The following is a 17,059-nucleotide window of genomic DNA, read 5'->3' as shown; positions in this document are numbered from 1 at the left end:
TCTGATTCCCCGGCTCAGATTCCCCGCCTCTGATTCCCTGCCACTGATTCCCTGCCCCTGATTCCCCACCTCTGATTCCCCATATCTGATTCCCCGCCTCTGTTTCCCCGCCTCTGATTCCCCGCCTCTGATTCCCCATATCTGATTCCCTGCCTCTGATTCCCCAACTCTGATTCCCCGCCTCTGATTCCCCAGCTCTGAATCCCCGCCTCTGATTCCCCGCATCTGATTCCCTGCCTCTGATTCCCCGCCTCTGATTCCCCATCTCTGATTCACGGCCTTTGATTCGCCACCTCTGATTCCCCATATCTGATTCCCCACCTCTGTTTCCCCGCCTCTGATTCCCCGCCTCTGATTCTCCATATCTCATTCCCCTCCTCTGATTCACGTCCTTTGATTCGCCACCTCTGATTCCCCATATCTGATTCCCGGCCTCTGATTCCCGGCCTCCGATTCCCCGCTTCTGATTCTGATTCCCTGCCTCTGATTCCCCATCTCTGATTCCGCACATCTGATTCCCTGCCTCTGATTCCCCACCTCTGATTCCCCATATCTGATTCCCCGCCTCTGTTTCCCCGCCTCTGATTCCCCGCCTCTGTTTCCCCATATCTAATTCCCCACCTCTGATGCCCCAACTCTGATTCCCCACCTCTGATTCCCCAGCTCTGATTCCCCGCCTCTGATTCCCCGCATCCGATTCCCCATGTCTGATTCCCCGCCTCTGTTTCCCCGCCTCTGATTCCCCGCCTCTGTTTCCCCATATCTGATTCCCCGCCTCTGATTCCCCAGCTCTGATCCCAGCCTCTGATTCCCCTCGTTCTATTCGCTGCCTCTGATTCCCCGCCTGTGATTCCCCATCTCTGATTCACCACCTCTGATTTCCCACCTCTGATTCCCCATATCTAATTCCCCGCCTCTGCTTGCCCGCCTCTCATTCCCCGCCTCTGTTTCCCCATATCTGATTCCCCGCCTCTGAATCCCCAACTCTGATTCCCTGCCTCTGATTCACCAGCTCTGATTCCCCGCCTTTGATTCCCCCCGTCTGATTCCCAGCCTCTGAATCCCTGTCTGATTTCCTGCCTCTGATTCCCCGCCTCTGATTCCCCATCTCTGATTCACTGCCTCTGATTCCCCACATCTGATTCCCCATCTCTGATTCCGCACAACCGATTCCCTGCCTCTGATTCCCCGACTCTGATTCCCCACCTCTGATTCCCCAGCTCTGATTCCCCGCCTCTGATTCCCCGCGTCTGATTCCCTGCCTGTGATTCCCCGCCTCTGATTCCCCATCTCTGGTTCCCCACCTCTGATTCCCCGTGTCTGATTCCCTTCCTTTGATTCCCCGCCTCTGATTCCCCGCCTCTGATTCCCTGCCACTGATTCCCCGCCCCTGATTCCCCACCTCTGATTCCCCATATCTTATTCCCCGCCTCTGTTTCCCCCCCTCTGATTCCCAGCCTCTGATTCCCCATATCTGATTCCCCGCCTCTGATTCCCCATATCTGATTCCCCGCCTCTATTTCCCCATATCTGCTTCGCCGCCTCTGATTCCCCAACTCTGATTCCCCGCCTCTGATTCCCCAGCTCTGATTTCCCGCCTCTGATTCCCGGCATCCGATTCCCTGCCTCTGATTCCCCGCCTCTGATTCCCCATCTCTGATTCCCGGCCTCTGATACCCCGTGTCTGATTCCCTGCCTCTGATTCCCCGCCTCTGATTCCCCATATCTGATTCCCCGCCTCTGTTTTCCCGCCTCTGATTCCCTGCCTCTGATTCCCCATATCTGATTCCCCGCCTCTGATTCCCCAACTCTGATTCCCCGCCTCTGATTCCCCAGCTCTGAATCCCCGCCTCTGATTCCCCGCGTCTGATTCCCTGCCTCTGATTCCCCGCCTCTGATTCCCCATCTCTGATTCACCACCTCTGATTCCCAGCCTCTGATTCCCCATCTCTGATTCCGCACATCCGATTCCCTGCCTATGATTCCCCACCTCTGATTCCCCGCCTCTGATTCCCCATATCTGATTCCCTGCCTCTGTTTCCCCGCCTCTGATTCCCCACCTCTGTTTCCCCATATCTGATTCCCCGCCTCTGATTCCCCAACGCTAATACCCCGCCTCTGATTCCCCAGCTCTGATTCCCCGCCTCTGATTCCCCGCATCTGATTCCCTGCCTCTGATTCCCCGCCTCTGATTCCAGGCCTCTGATTCCCAGCATCTGATTCCGGCCTCTAATTCCCGGCCTCTGATTCCCTGCTTCTGATTCTGATTCCCTGCCTCTGATTCCCCATCTCTGATTCCGCACATCTGATTCCTTGCCTCTGATTCCCCACCTCTGATACCCCATATCTGATTCCCCGCCTGGGTTTCCCCGCCTCTGATTCCCCGCCTCTGTTTCCCAATATCTAAGTCCCCGCCTCTGATTTCCCAAATCTGATTCCCCACCTCTGATTCCCCAGCTCTGATTCCCCGCCTCTGATTCCCCGCATCTGATTCCCTGCATCTGATTCCAAGCCTCTGAATCCCTGCCTCTGATTCCCAACCTCTGATTCCCCACCTCTGATTCCCCATATCTGATTCCCCGCCTCTGTTTCCCCGCCTCGGATTCCCCGCCTCTGTTTCACCATATCTGATTCCCGGCCTCTGATTCCCCGCCTCTGATTCCCCGCCTCTGATTCCCTGCCTCTGATTCCCCATCTCCGATTCCGCACATCTGATTCCCTTCCTCTGATTCCCTGCCTCTGATTCCCCGCCTCTGATTCCCTGCCTCTGATTCCCAACCTCGGATTCCCCACCTCTGATTCCCCATATCTGATTCCCCGCCTCTGTTTCCCCGCCTCTGATTCCCCGCCTCTGATTCCCAACTCTGATTCCCCGCCTCTGATTCCCCAGCTCTGATTCCCCGTGTTTGATTCCCTGCCTCTGATTCCCTGCCCTGATTCCCCATCTCTGTTTCACCGCCTTTGATTCGCCACCTCTGATTCCCCATATCTGATTACCCGCCTCTGTTTCCCTGACTCTGATTCCCTGCCTCTGATTCCCAACCTCTGATTCCACACCTCTGATTCCCCATATCTGATTCCCCGCCTCTATTTCCCCATATCTGATTCCCCGCCTCTGATTCCCCAACTCTGATTCCCCGCCTCTGATTCCCCAGCTCTGATTCCCCGACTCTGATTCCCGGAGTCCGATTCCCTGCCTCTGATTCCCCGCCTCTGATTCCCCATCTCTGATTCCCCGCCTCTGATTCCCCGTGTCTGATTCCCTGCCTCTGATTCCCCGCCTCTGATTCCCCGCCTCTGATTCGCTGCCACTGATTCCCTGCCCCTGATTCCCCAATTCTGATTCCCCATATCTGATTCCCCGCCTCTGTTTCCCCGCCTCTGATTCCCCACCTCTGATTCCCCATATCTGATTCCCTGCCTCTGATTCCCCAACTCTGATTCACCGCCTCTGATTCCCCAGCTCTGAATCCCCGCCTCTGATTCCCCGCGTCTGATTCCCTGCCTCTGATTCCCCGCCTTGATTCCCCATCTCTGATTCACAACCTCTGATTCGCCACCTCTGATTCCCTATATTTGATTCCCCGCCTCTGTTTTCCCGCCTCTGATTCACTGCCTCTGATTCCCCACATCTGATTCCCCATCTCTGATTCCGCACAACCGATTCCCTGCCTATGATTCCCCGACTCTGATTCCCCACCTCTGATTCCCCAGCTCTGATTCCCCGCCTCTGATTCCCCGCGTCTGATTCCCTGCCTGTGACTCCCCGCCTCTGATTCCCCATCTCTGATTCCCCACCTCTGATTCCCCGTGTCTGATTCCCTTCCTTTGATTCCCCGCCTCTGATTCCCCGCCTCTGATTCCCTGCCACTGATTCCCCGCCCCTGATTCCCCACCTCTGATTCCCCATATCTTATTCCGCGCCTCTGTTTCCCCCCCTCTGATTCCTAGCCTCTGATTCCCCATATCTGATTCCCCACCTCTGATTCCCCATATCTGATTCCCCGCCTCTATTTCCCCATATCTGCTTCGACGCCTCTGATTCCCCAACTCTGATTCCCCGCCTCTGATTCCCCAGCTCTGATTTCCCGCCTCTGATTCCCGGCATCCGATTCCCTGCCTCTGATTCCCCGCCTCTGATTCCCCATCTCTGATTCCCCGCCTCTGATTCCCCGTGTCTGATTCCCTGCCTCTGATTCCCCGCCTCTGATTCCCCATATCTGATTCCCCGCCTCTGTTTTCCCGCCTCTGATTCCCTGCCTCTGATTCCCCATATCTGATTCCCCGCCTCTGATTCCCCAACTCTGATTCCCAGCCTCTGATTCCCCAGCTCTGAATCCCCGCCTCTGATTCCCCGCGTCTGATTCCCTGCCTCTGATTTTCCGCCTCTGATTCCCCATCTGTGATTCACAACCTCTGATGCCCCACCTCTGATTCCCCATATCTGATTCCCCGCCTCTGTTTCCCCGCCTCTGATTCCCCACCTCTGATTCCCCATATCTGATTCCCCACCTCTGATTGCCCACCTCTGATTCCCCGCGTCTGATTCCCTGCCTCTGATTCCCCGCCTCTGATTCCCCATCTCTGATTCACCACCTCTGATTCCCAGCCTCTTATTCCCCATCTCTGATTCCGCACATCCGATTCCCTGCCTATGATTCCCCACCTCTGATTCCCCGCCTCTGATTCCCCATATCTGATTCCGTGCCTCTGTTTCCCCACCTCTGATTCCCCACCTCTGTTTCCCCATATCTGATTCCCCGCCTCTGATTCCCCAACTCTAATACCCCGCCTCTGATTCCCCCGCTCTCCTTCCCCGCCTCTGATTCCCCGCATCGGATTCCCTGCCTCTGATTCCCCGCCTCTGATTCCAGGCCTCTGATTCCCAGCATCTGATTCCGGCCTCTGATTCCCGGCCTCTGATTCCCTGCTTCTGATTCTGATTCCCTGCCTCTGATTCCCCATCTCTGATTCCGCACATCTGATTCCTTGCCTCTGATTCCCCACCTCTGATTCCCCATATCTGATTCCCCGCCTGGGTTTCCCCGCCTCTGATTCCCCGCCTCTGTTTCCCAATATCTAAGTCCCCGCCTCTGATTCCCCAAATCTGATTCCCCACCTCTGATTCCCCAGCTCTGATTCCCCGCCTCTGATTCCCCGCATCTGATTCCCTGCATCTGATTCCAAGCCTCTGATTCCCTGCCTCTGAATCCCAACCTCTGATGCCCCACCTCTGACTCCCCATATCTGATTCCCCGCCTCTGTTTCCCCGCCTCGGATTCCCCGCCTCTGTTTCCCCATATCTGATTCCCGGCCTCTGATTCCCCGCCTCTGATTCCCCGCCTCTGATTCCCAACTCTGATTCCCCGCCTCTGATTCCCCAGCTCTGATTCCCCGTGTTTGATTCCCTGCCTCTGATTCCCTGCCCTGATTCCCCATCTCTGTTTCACCGCCTTTGATTCGCCACCTCTGATTCCCCATATCTGATTCCCCGCCTCTGTTTCCCCGACTCTGATTCCCTGCCTCTGATTCCCAACCTCTGATTCCACACCTCTGATTCCCCATATCTGATTCCCCGCCTCTATTTCCCCATATCTGATTCCCCGCCTCTGATTCCCCAACTCTGATTCCCCGCCTCTGATTCCCCAGCTCTGATTCCCCGACTCTGATTCCCGGCATCCGATTCCCTGCCTCTGATTCCCCGCCTCTGATTCCCCATCTCTGATTCCCCGCCTCTGATTCCCCGTGTCTGATTCCCTGCCTTTGATTCCCCGCCTCTGATTCCCTGCCCCTGATTCCCCACCTCTGATTCCCCACATCTGATTCCCCGCCTCTGTTTCCCCGCCTCTGATTCCGGGCCTCTGATTCCCCATATCTGATTCCCTGCCTCTGATTCCCCAACTCTGATTCCCCGCCTCTGATTCCCCAGCTCTGAATCCCCGCCTCTGATTGCCCGCGTCTGATTCCCTGCCTCTGATTCCCCGCCTTGATTCCCCATCTCTGATTCACAACCTCTGATTCCCCACCTCTGATTCCCTATATTTGATTCCCCGCCTCTGTTTCCCCGCCTCTGATTCCCCGCCTCTGATTCCCCGTATCTGATTCCCCGCCTCTGATTGCCCACCTCTGATTCCCAGCCTCTGATTCGCCAGCTCTGATTCCCCGCCTCTGATTCCCCGCATCTGATTCCCTGCCTCTGATTCCCCGCCTCTGATTCCCCATCTCTGATTCACCGCCTTTGATTCGCCACCTCTGATTCCCCATATCTGATTCCCCACCTCTGATTCCCGGCCTCTTATTCCCAGCATCTGATTCCCGGCCTCTGATTCCCGGCCTCTGATTCCCCGCTTCTGATTCTGATTCCCTGCCTCTTATTCCCCATCTCTGATTCCGCACATCTGATTCCCTGCCTCTGATTCCCCACCTCTGATTCCCCATATCTGATTCCCCGCCTCTGTTTCCCCGCCTCTGATTCCCCGCCTCTGTTTCCCTATATCTAATTCCCCACCTCTGATGCCCCAACTCTGATTCCCCGCCTCTGATTCCCCAGCTCTGATTCGCCGCCTCTGATTCCCTGCATCCGATTCCCCATATCTGATTCCCCGCCTCTGTTTCACCGCCTCTGATTCCCCGCCTCTGTTTCCCCATATCTGATTCCCGCCTCTGATTCCCAACTATGAATCCCCTCCTCTGATTCCCCAGCTCTGATTCCCTGCCTCTGATTCCCCGCGTCCTATTCCCTGCCTCTGATTCCCCGCCTGTGATTCCCCATCACTGATTCACCACCTCTGATTCCCTACCTCTGATTCCCCATATCTAATTCCCCGCCTCTGTTTGCCCGCCTCTGATTCCCCGCCTCTGTTTCCCCATATCTGATTCCCCGCCTCTGAATCCCCAACTCTGATTCCCTGCCTCAGATTCCCCAGCTCTGATTCCCCGCCTTTGATTCCCCCCGTCTGATTCCCAGCCTCTGAATCCCCGTGTCTGATTTCCTGCCTCTGATTCCCCACCTCTGATTCCCCATCTCTGATTCACCGCCTCTGATTCCCCACCTCTGATTCCCCCTCTCTGATTCCGCACATCCAATTCCCTGCCTCTGATTCCTCAACTCTGATTCCCCACCTCTGATTCCCCAGCTCTGATTCCCCGCCTCAGATTCCCCGCGTCTGATTCCCTGCCTCTGATTCCCCGCCTCTGATTCCCTGTCTCTGATTCCCCATATCTGATTCCCCGCCTCTGATTCCCCAACTCTGATTCCCCGCTTCTGATTCCCCAGCTCTGAATCCCCGCCTCTGATTCCCCGCGTCTGATTCCCTGCCTCTGATTCCCCGCCTCTGATTCCCCATCTGTGATTCACAACCTCTGATGCCCCACCTCTGATTCCCCATATCTGATTCCCTGCCTCTGTTTCCCCGCCTCTGATTCCCCACCTCTGTTTCCCCATATCTGATTCCCCGCCTCTGATTCCCCAACTCTAATACCCCGCCTCTGATTCCCCAGCTCTGATTCCCCGCCTCTGATTCCCCGCATCTGATTCCCTGCCTCTGATTCCCCGCCTCTGATTCCAGGCCTCTGATTCCCAGCATCTGATTCCGGCCTCTGATTCCCGGCCTCTGATTCCCTTCTTCTGATTCTGATTCCCTGCCTCTGATTCCCCATCTCTGATTCCGCACATCTGATTCCCTGCCTCTGATTCCCCACCTCTGATTCCCCATATCTGATTCCCTGCCTCTGATTCCCCAACTCTGATTCCCCGCCTCTGATTCCCCAGCTCTGAATCCCCGCCTCTGTTTCCCCGCGTCTGATTCCCTGCCTCTGATTCCCCGCCTTGATTCCCCATCTCTGATTCACAACCTCTGATTCCCCACCTCTGATTCCCCCTCTCTGATTCCGCACATCCAATTCCCAGCCTCTGATTCCTCAACTCTGATTCCCCACCTCTGATTGCCCATCTCTGATTCCGCACATCCGATTCCCTGCCTCTGATTCCCCGCCTCTGATTCCCCGCCTCTGATTCGCAACCTCAAATTCCCCACCTCTGATTCCCCATATCTGATTCTCCGCCTCTGTTTCCCTGCCTCTGATTCCCGGCCTCTGTTTCCCCATATCTGATTCCCCTCCTCTGATTCCCCAACTCTGATTCCCCGCCTCAGATTCCCCAGCTCTGATTCCCCGCCTTTTATTCCCGGCCTCTGATTCCCTGCCACTGATTCCCCGCCTCTGATTCCCGGCGTCCGATTCCCTGCCTCTGATTCCCCGCCTCTGATTCCCCATCTCTGTTTCACCACCTCTGATTCCCCGCCTCTGATTCCCCAGCTCTGATTCCCTGCCACTGATTCCCCGCCCCTGATTCCCCACCTCTGATTCCCCATATCTGATTCCCCGCCTCTGTTTCCCCAGCTCTGATTCCCTGCCTCTGATTCCCTGCCCTGATTCCCCATCTCTGTTTCACTGCCTTTGATTCGCCACCTCTGATTCCCCATATCTGATTCCCCGCCTCTGTTTCCCCGCCTCTGATTCCCTGCCTCTGATTCCCAACCTCTGATTCCACACCTCTGATTCCCCATATCTAATTCCCCGCCTCTATTTCCCCATATCTGATTCCCCGCCTCTGATTCCCCAACTCTGATTCCCCGCCTCTGATTCCCCAGCTCTGATTCCCCGCCTCTGATTCCCGGCGTCCGATTCCCTGCCTCTGATTCCCCGCCTCTGATTCACCATCTCTGATTCCCCGCCTCTGATTCCCCGTGTCTGATTCCCTGCCTCTGATTCCCCGGCTCAGATTCCCCGCCTCTGATTCCCTGCCACTGATTCCCTGCCCCTGATTCCCCACCTCTGATTCCCCATATCTGATTCCCCGCCTCTGTTTCCCCGCCTCTGATTCCCCGCCTCTGATTCCCCATATCTGATTCCCTGCCTCTGATTCCCCAACTCTGATTCCCCGCCTCTGATTCCCCAGCTCTGAATCCCCGCCTCTGATTCCCCGCGTCTGATTCCCTCCCTCTGATTCCCCGCCTTGATTCCCCATCTCTGATTCACAACCTCTGATTCCCCACCTCTGATTCCCCATATCTGATTCCCCGCCTCTGTTTCCCCGCCTCTGATTCCCCATATCTGATTCCCCGGCTCTGATTGCCCACCTCTGATTCCCCGCCTCTGATTCGCCAGCTCTGATTCCCCACCTCTGATTCCCCAGCTCTGATTCCCCGCCTCTGATTCCCCGCATCCGATTCCCCATGTCTGATTCCCCGCCTCTGTTTCCCCGCCTCTGATTCCCCGCCTCTGTTTCCCCATATCTAATTCCCCACCTCTGATGCCCCAACTCTGATTCCCCACCTCTGATTCCCCAGCTCTGATTCCCCGCCTCTGATTCCCCGCATCCGATTCCCCATGTCTGATTCCCCGCCTCTGTTTCCCCGCCTCTGATTCCCCGCCTCTGTTTCCCCATATCTGATTCCCCGCCTCTGATTCCCCAGCTCTGATCCCAGCCTCTGATTCCCCGCGTTCTATTCGCTGCCTCTGATTCCCCGCCTGTGATTCCCCATCTCTGATTCACCACCTCTGATTTCCCACCTCTGATTCCCCATATCTAATTCCTCGCCTCTGCTTGCCCGCCTCTCATTCCCCGCCTCTGTTTCCCCATATCTGATTCCCCGCCTCTGAATCCCCAACTCTGATTCCCTGCCTCTGATTCACCAGCTCTGATTCCCCGCCTTTGATTCCCCCCGTCTGATTCCCAGCCTCTGAATCCCTGTCTGATTTCCTGCCTCTGATTCCCCGCCTCTGATTCCCCATCTCTGATTCACTGCCTCTGATTCCCCACATCTGATTCCCCATCTCTGATTCCGCACAACCGATTCCCTGCCTCTGATTCCCCGACTCTGATTCCCCACCTCTGATTCCCCAGCTCTGATTCCCCGCCTCTGATTCCCCGCGTCTGATTCCCTGCCTGTGATTCCCCGCCTCTGATTCCCCATCTCTGATTCCCCACCTCTGATTCCCCGTGTCTGATTCCCTTCCTTTGATTCCCCGCCTCTGATTCCCCGCCTCTGATTCCCTGCCACTGATTCCCCGCCCCTGATTCCCCACCTCTGATTCCCCATATCTTATTCCCCGCCTCTGTTTCCCCCCCTCTGATTCCCAGCCTCTGATTCCCCATATCTGATTCCCCGCCTCTGATTCCCCATATCTGATTCCCCGCCTCTATTTCCCCATATCTGCTTCGCCGCCTCTGATTCCCCAACTCTGATTCCCCGCCTCTGATTCCCCAGCTCTGATTTCCCGCCTCTGATTCCCGGCATCCGATTCCCTGCCTCTGATTCCCCGCCTCTGATTCCCCATCTCTGATTCCCGGCCTCTGATACCCCGTGTCTGATTCCCTGCCTCTGATTCCCCGCCTCTGATTCCCCATATCTGATTCCCCGCCTCTGTTTTCCCGCCTCTGATTCCCTGCCTCTGATTCCCCATATCTGATTCCCCGCCTCTGATTCCCCAACTCTGATTCCCCGCCTCTGATTCCCCAGCTCTGAATCCCCGCCTCTGATTCCCCGCGTCTGATTCCCTGCCTCTGATTCCCCGCCTCTGATTCCCCATCTCTGATTCACCACCTCTGATTCCCAGCCTCTGATTCCCCATCTCTGATTCCGCACATCCGATTCCCTGCCTATGATTCCCCACCTCTGATTCCCCATATCTGATTCCCCGCCTGGGTTTCCCCGCCTCTGATTCCCCGCCTCTGTTTCCCAATATCTAAGTCCCCGCCTCTGATTCCCCAAATCTGATTCCCCACCTCTGATTCCCCAGCTCTGATTCCCCGCCTCTGATTCCCCGCATCTGATTCCCTGCATCTGATTCCAAGCCTCTGATTCCCTGCCTCTGATTCCCAACCTCTGATTCCCCACCTCTGATTCCCCATATCTGATTCCCCGCCTCTGTTTCCCCGCCTCGGATTCCCAGCCTCTGTTTTCCCATATCTGATTCCCGGCCTCTGATTCCCGGCCTCTGATTCCCCGCCTCTGATTCCCTGCCTCTGATTCCCCATCTCCGATTCCGCACATCTGATTCCCTTCCTCTGATTCCCCGCCTCTGATTCCCCGCCTCTGATTCCCTGCCTCTGATTCCCAACCTCGGATTCCCCACCTCTGATTCCCCATATCTGATTCCCCGCCTCTGTTTCCCCGCCTCTGATTCCCCGCCTCTGATTCCCAACTCTGATTCCCCGCCTCTGATTCCCCAGCTCTGATTCCCCGTGTTTGATTCCCTGCCTCTGATTCCCTGCCCTGATTCCCCATCTCTGTTTCACCGCCTTTGATTCACCACCTCTGATTCCCCATATCTGATTCCCCGCCTCTGTTTCCCCGACTCTGATTCCCTGCCTCTGATTCCCAACCTCTGATTCCACACCTCTGATTCCCCATATCTGATTCACCGCCTCTATTTCCCCATATCTGATTCGCCGCCTCTGATTCCCCAACTCTGATTCCCCGCCTCTGATTCCCCAGCTCTGATTCCCCGACTCTGATTCCCGGAGTCCGATTCCCTGCCTCTGATTCCCCGCCTCTGATTCCCCATCTCTGATTCCCCGCCTCCGAATCCCCGTGTCTGATTCCCTGCCTCTGATTCCCCGCCTCTGATTCCCCGCCTCTGATTCCCTGCCACTGATTCCCTGCCCCTGATTCCCCAATTCTGATTCCCCATATCTGATTCCCCGCCTCTGTTTCCCCGCCTCTGATTCCCCGCCTCTGATTCCCCATATCTGATTCCCTGCCTCTGATTCCCCAACTCTGATTCACCGCCTCTGATTCCCCAGCTCTGAATCCCCGCCTCTGATTCACCGCGTCTGATTCCCTGCCTCTGATTCCCCGCCTTGATTCCCCATCTCTGATTCACAACCTCTGATTCCCCACCTCTGATTCCCTATATTTGATTCCCCGCCTCTGTTTCCCCGCCTCTGATTCGCAACCTCTAATTCCCCACCTCTGATTCCCCATATCTGATTCCCCGCCTCTGTTATTCTGCCTCTGATTCCCGGCCTCTGTTTCCCCATATCTGATTCCCCTCCTCTGATTCCCCAACTCTGATTCCCCGCCTCTGATTCCCCAGCTCTGATTCCCCGCCTTTTATTCCCGGCCTCTGATTCCCTGCCACTGATTCCCCGCCCCTGATTCCCCACCTCTGATTCCCCATATCTGATTCCCCGCCTCTGTTTCCCCAGCTCTGATTCCCCGCCTCTGATTCCCGGCGTCCGATTCCCTGCCTCTGATTCCCCACCTCTGATTCCCCATATCTGATTCCCCGCCAGGGTTTCCCCGCCTCTGATTCCCCGCCTCTGTTTCCCAATATCTAAGTCCCCGCCTCTGATTCCCCAAATCTGATTCCCCACCTCTGATTCCCCAGCTCTGATTCCCCGCCTCTGATTCCCCGCATCTGATTCCCTGCATCTGATTCCAAGCCTCTGATTCCCTGCCTCTGAATCCCAACCTCTGATGCCCCACCTCTGACTCCCCATATCTGATTCCCCGCCTCTGTTTCCCCGCCTCGGATTCCCCGCCTCTGTTTCCCCATATCTGATTCCCGGCCTCTGATTCCCCGCCTCTGATTCCCCGCCTCTGATTCCCTGCCTCTGATTCCCCATCTCCGATTCCGCACATCTGATTCTCTTCCTCTGATTCCCCGCCTCTGATTTTCTGCCTCTGATTCCCTGCCTCTGATTCCCAACCTCGGATTCCCCACCTCTGATTCCCCATATCTGATTCCCCGCCTCTGTTTCCCCGCCTCTGATTCCCCGCCTCTGATTCCCAACTCTGATTCCCCGCCTCTGATTCCCCAGCTCTGATTCCCCGTGTTTGATTCCCTGCCTCTGATTCCCTGCCCTGATTCCCCATCTCTGTTTCACCGCCTTTGATTCGCCACCTCTGATTCCCCATATCTGATTCCCCGCCTCTGTTTCCCCGACTCTGATTCCCTGCCTCTGATTCCCAACCTCTGATTCCACACCTCTGATTCCCCATATCTGATTCCCCGCCTCTATTTCCCCATATCTGATTCGCCGCCTCTGATTCCCCAACTCTGATTCCCCGCCTCTGATTCCCCAGCTCTGATTCCCCGACTCTGATTCCCGGCATCCGATTCCCTGCCTCTGATTCCTCGCCTCTGATTCCCCATCTCTGATTCCCCGCCTCTGATTCCCCGTGTCTGATTCCCTGCCTTTGATTCCCCGCCTCTGATTCCCTGCCCCTGATTCCCCACCTCTGATTCCCCACATCTGATTCCCCGCCTCTGTTTCCCCGCCTCTGATTCCGGGCCTCTGATTCCCCATATCTGATTCCCTGCCTCTGATTCCCCAACTCTGATTCCCCGCCTCTGATTCCCCAGCTCTGAATCCCCGCCTCTGATTCCCCGCGTCTGATTCCCTGCCTCTGATTCCCCGCCTTGATTCCCCATCTCTGATTCACAACCTCTGATTCCCCACCTCTGATTCCCTATATTTGATTCCCCGCCTCTGTTTCCCCGCCTCTGATTCCCCGCCTCTGATTCCCCATATCTGATTCCCCGCCTCTGATTGCCCACCTCTGATTCCCAGCCTCTGATTCGCCAGCTCTGATTCCCCGCCTCTGATTCCCGCATCTGATTCCCTGCCTCTGATTCCCCGCCTCTGATTCCCCATCTCTGATTCACCGCCTTGGATTCGCCACCTCTGATTCCCCATATCTGATTCCCCACCTCTGATTCCCGGCCTCTTATTCCCAGCATCTGATTCCCGGCCTCTGATTCCCGGCCTCTGATTCCCCGCTTCTGATTCTGATTCCCTGCCTCTTATTCCCCATCTCTGATTCCGCACATCTGATTCCCTGCCTCTGATTCCCCACCTCTGATTCCCCATATCTGATTCCCCGCCTCTGTTTCCCCGCCTCTGATTCCCCGCCTCTGTTTCCCTATATCTAATTCCCCACCTCTGATGCCCCAACTCTGATTCCCCGCCTCTGATTCCCCAGCTCTGATTCGCCGCCTCTGATTCCCTGCATCCGATTCCCCATATCTGATTCCCCGCCTCTGATTCCCCGCCTCTGATTCCCCAGCTCTGAATCCCCGCCTCTGTTTCCCCGCGTCTGATTCCCTGCCTCTGATTCCCCGCCTTGATTCCCCATCTCTGATTCACAACCTCTGATTCCCCACCTCTGATTCCCCCTCTCTGATTCCGCACATCCAATTCCCAGCCTCTGATTCCTCAACTCTGATTCCCCACCTCTGATTGCCCATCTCTGATTCCGCACATCCGATTCCCTGCCTCTGATTCCCCGCCTCTGATTCCCCGCCTCTGATTCGCAACCTCAAATTCCCCACCTCTGATTCCCCATATCTGATTCTCCGCCTCTGTTTCCCTGCCTCTGATTCCCGGCCTCTGTTTCCCCATATCTGATTCCCCTCCTCTGATTCCCCAACTCTGATTCCCCGCCTCAGATTCCCCAGCTCTGATTCCCCGCCTTTTATTCCCGGCCTCTGATTCCCTGCCACTGATTCCCCGCCTCTGATTCCCGGCGTCCGATTCCCTGCCTCTGATTCCCCGCCTCTGATTCCCCATCTCTGTTTCACCACCTCTGATTCCCCGCCTCTGATTCCCCAGCTCTGATTCCCTGCCACTGATTCCCCGCCCCTGATTCCCCACCTCTGATTCCCCATATCTGATTCCCCGCCTCTGTTTCCCCAGCTCTGATTCCCTGCCTCTGATTCCCTGCCCTGATTCCCCATCTCTGTTTCACTGCCTTTGATTCGCCACCTCTGATTCCCCATATCTGATTCCCCGCCTCTGTTTCCCCGCCTCTGATTCCCTGCCTCTGATTCCCAACCTCTGATTCCACACCTCTGATTCCCCATATCTAATTCCCCGCCTCTATTTCCCCATATCTGATTCCCCGCCTCTGATTCCCCAACTCTGATTCCCCGCCTCTGATTCCCCAGCTCTGATTCCCCGCCTCTGATTCCCGGCGTCCGATTCCCTGCCTCTGATTCCCCGCCTCTGATTCACCATCTCTGATTCCCCGCCTCTGATTCCCCGTGTCTGATTCCCTGCCTCTGATTCCCCGGCTCAGATTCCCCGCCTCTGATTCCCTGCCACTGATTCCCTGCCCCTGATTCCCCACCTCTGATTCCCCATATCTGATTCCCCGCCTCTGTTTCCCCGCCTCTGATTCCCCGCCTCTGATTCCCCATATCTGATTCCCTGCCTCTGATTCCCCAACTCTGATTCCCCGCCTCTGATTCCCCAGCTCTGAATCCCCGCCTCTGATTCCCCGCGTCTGATTCCCTCCCTCTGATTCCCCGCCTTGATTCCCCATCTCTGATTCACAACCTCTGATTCCCCACCTCTGATTCCCCATATCTGATTCCCCGCCTCTGTTTCCCCGCCTCTGATTCCCCATATCTGATTCCCCGGCTCTGATTGCCCACCTCTGATTCCCCGCCTCTGATTCGCCAGCTCTGATTCCCCACCTCTGATTCCCCAGCTCTGATTCCCCGCCTCTGATTCCCCGCATCCGATTCCCCATGTCTGATTCCCCGCCTCTGTTTCCCCGCCTCTGATTCCCCGCCTCTGTTTCCCCATATCTAATTCCCCACCTCTGATGCCCCAACTCTGATTCCCCACCTCTGATTCCCCAGCTCTGATTCCCCGCCTCTGATTCCCCGCATCCGATTCCCCATGTCTGATTCCCCGCCTCTGTTTCCCCGCCTCTGATTCCCCGCCTCTGTTTCCCCATATCTGATTCCCCGCCTCTGATTCCCCAGCTCTGATCCCAGCCTCTGATTCCCCGCGTTCTATTCGCTGCCTCTGATTCCCCGCCTGTGATTCCCCATCTCTGATTCACCACCTCTGATTTCCCACCTCTGATTCCCCATATCTAATTCCTCGCCTCTGCTTGCCCGCCTCTCATTCCCCGCCTCTGTTTCCCCATATCTGATTCCCCGCCTCTGAATCCCCAACTCTGATTCCCTGCCTCTGATTCACCAGCTCTGATTCCCCGCCTTTGATTCCCCCCGTCTGATTCCCAGCCTCTGAATCCCTGTCTGATTTCCTGCCTCTGATTCCCCGCCTCTGATTCCCCATCTCTGATTCACTGCCTCTGATTCCCCACATCTGATTCCCCATCTCTGATTCCGCACAACCGATTCCCTGCCTCTGATTCCCCGACTCTGATTCCCCACCTCTGATTCCCCAGCTCTGATTCCCCGCCTCTGATTCCCCGCGTCTGATTCCCTGCCTGTGATTCCCCGCCTCTGATTCCCCATCTCTGATTCCCCACCTCTGATTCCCCGTGTCTGATTCCCTTCCTTTGATTCCCCGCCTCTGATTCCCCGCCTCTGATTCCCTGCCACTGATTCCCCGCCCCTGATTCCCCACCTCTGATTCCCCATATCTTATTCCCCGCCTCTGTTTCCCCCCCTCTGATTCCCAGCCTCTGATTCCCCATATCTGATTCCCCGCCTCTGATTCCCCATATCTGATTCCCCGCCTCTATTTCCCCATATCTGCTTCGCCGCCTCTGATTCCCCAACTCTGATTCCCCGCCTCTGATTCCCCAGCTCTGATTTCCCGCCTCTGATTCCCGGCATCCGATTCCCTGCCTCTGATTCCCCGCCTCTGATTCCCCATCTCTGATTCCCGGCCTCTGATACCCCGTGTCTGATTCCCTGCCTCTGATTCCCCGCCTCTGATTCCCCATATCTGATTCCCCGCCTCTGTTTTCCCGCCTCTGATTCCCTGCCTCTGATTCCCCATATCTGATTCCCCGCCTCTGATTCCCCAACTCTGATTCCCCGCCTCTGATTCCCCAGCTCTGAATCCCCGCCTCTGATTCCCCGCGTCTGATTCCCTGCCTCTGATTCCCCGCCTCTGATTCCCCATCTCTGATTCACCACCTCTGATTCCCAGCCTCTGATTCCCCATCTCTGATTCCGCACATCCGATTCCCTGCCTATGATTCCCCACCTCTGATTCCCCATATCTGATTCCCCGCCTGGGTTTCCCCGCCTCTGATTCCCCGCCTCTGTTTCCCAATATCTA

The sequence above is a fragment of the Narcine bancroftii genome, chromosome 8 (assembly GCF_036971445.1).
Source record: "Narcine bancroftii isolate sNarBan1 chromosome 8, sNarBan1.hap1, whole genome shotgun sequence".
Classification (NCBI taxonomy): domain Eukaryota; kingdom Metazoa; phylum Chordata; class Chondrichthyes; order Torpediniformes; family Narcinidae; genus Narcine; species Narcine bancroftii.
Note: the sequence above shows the minus strand (reverse complement) of the source record.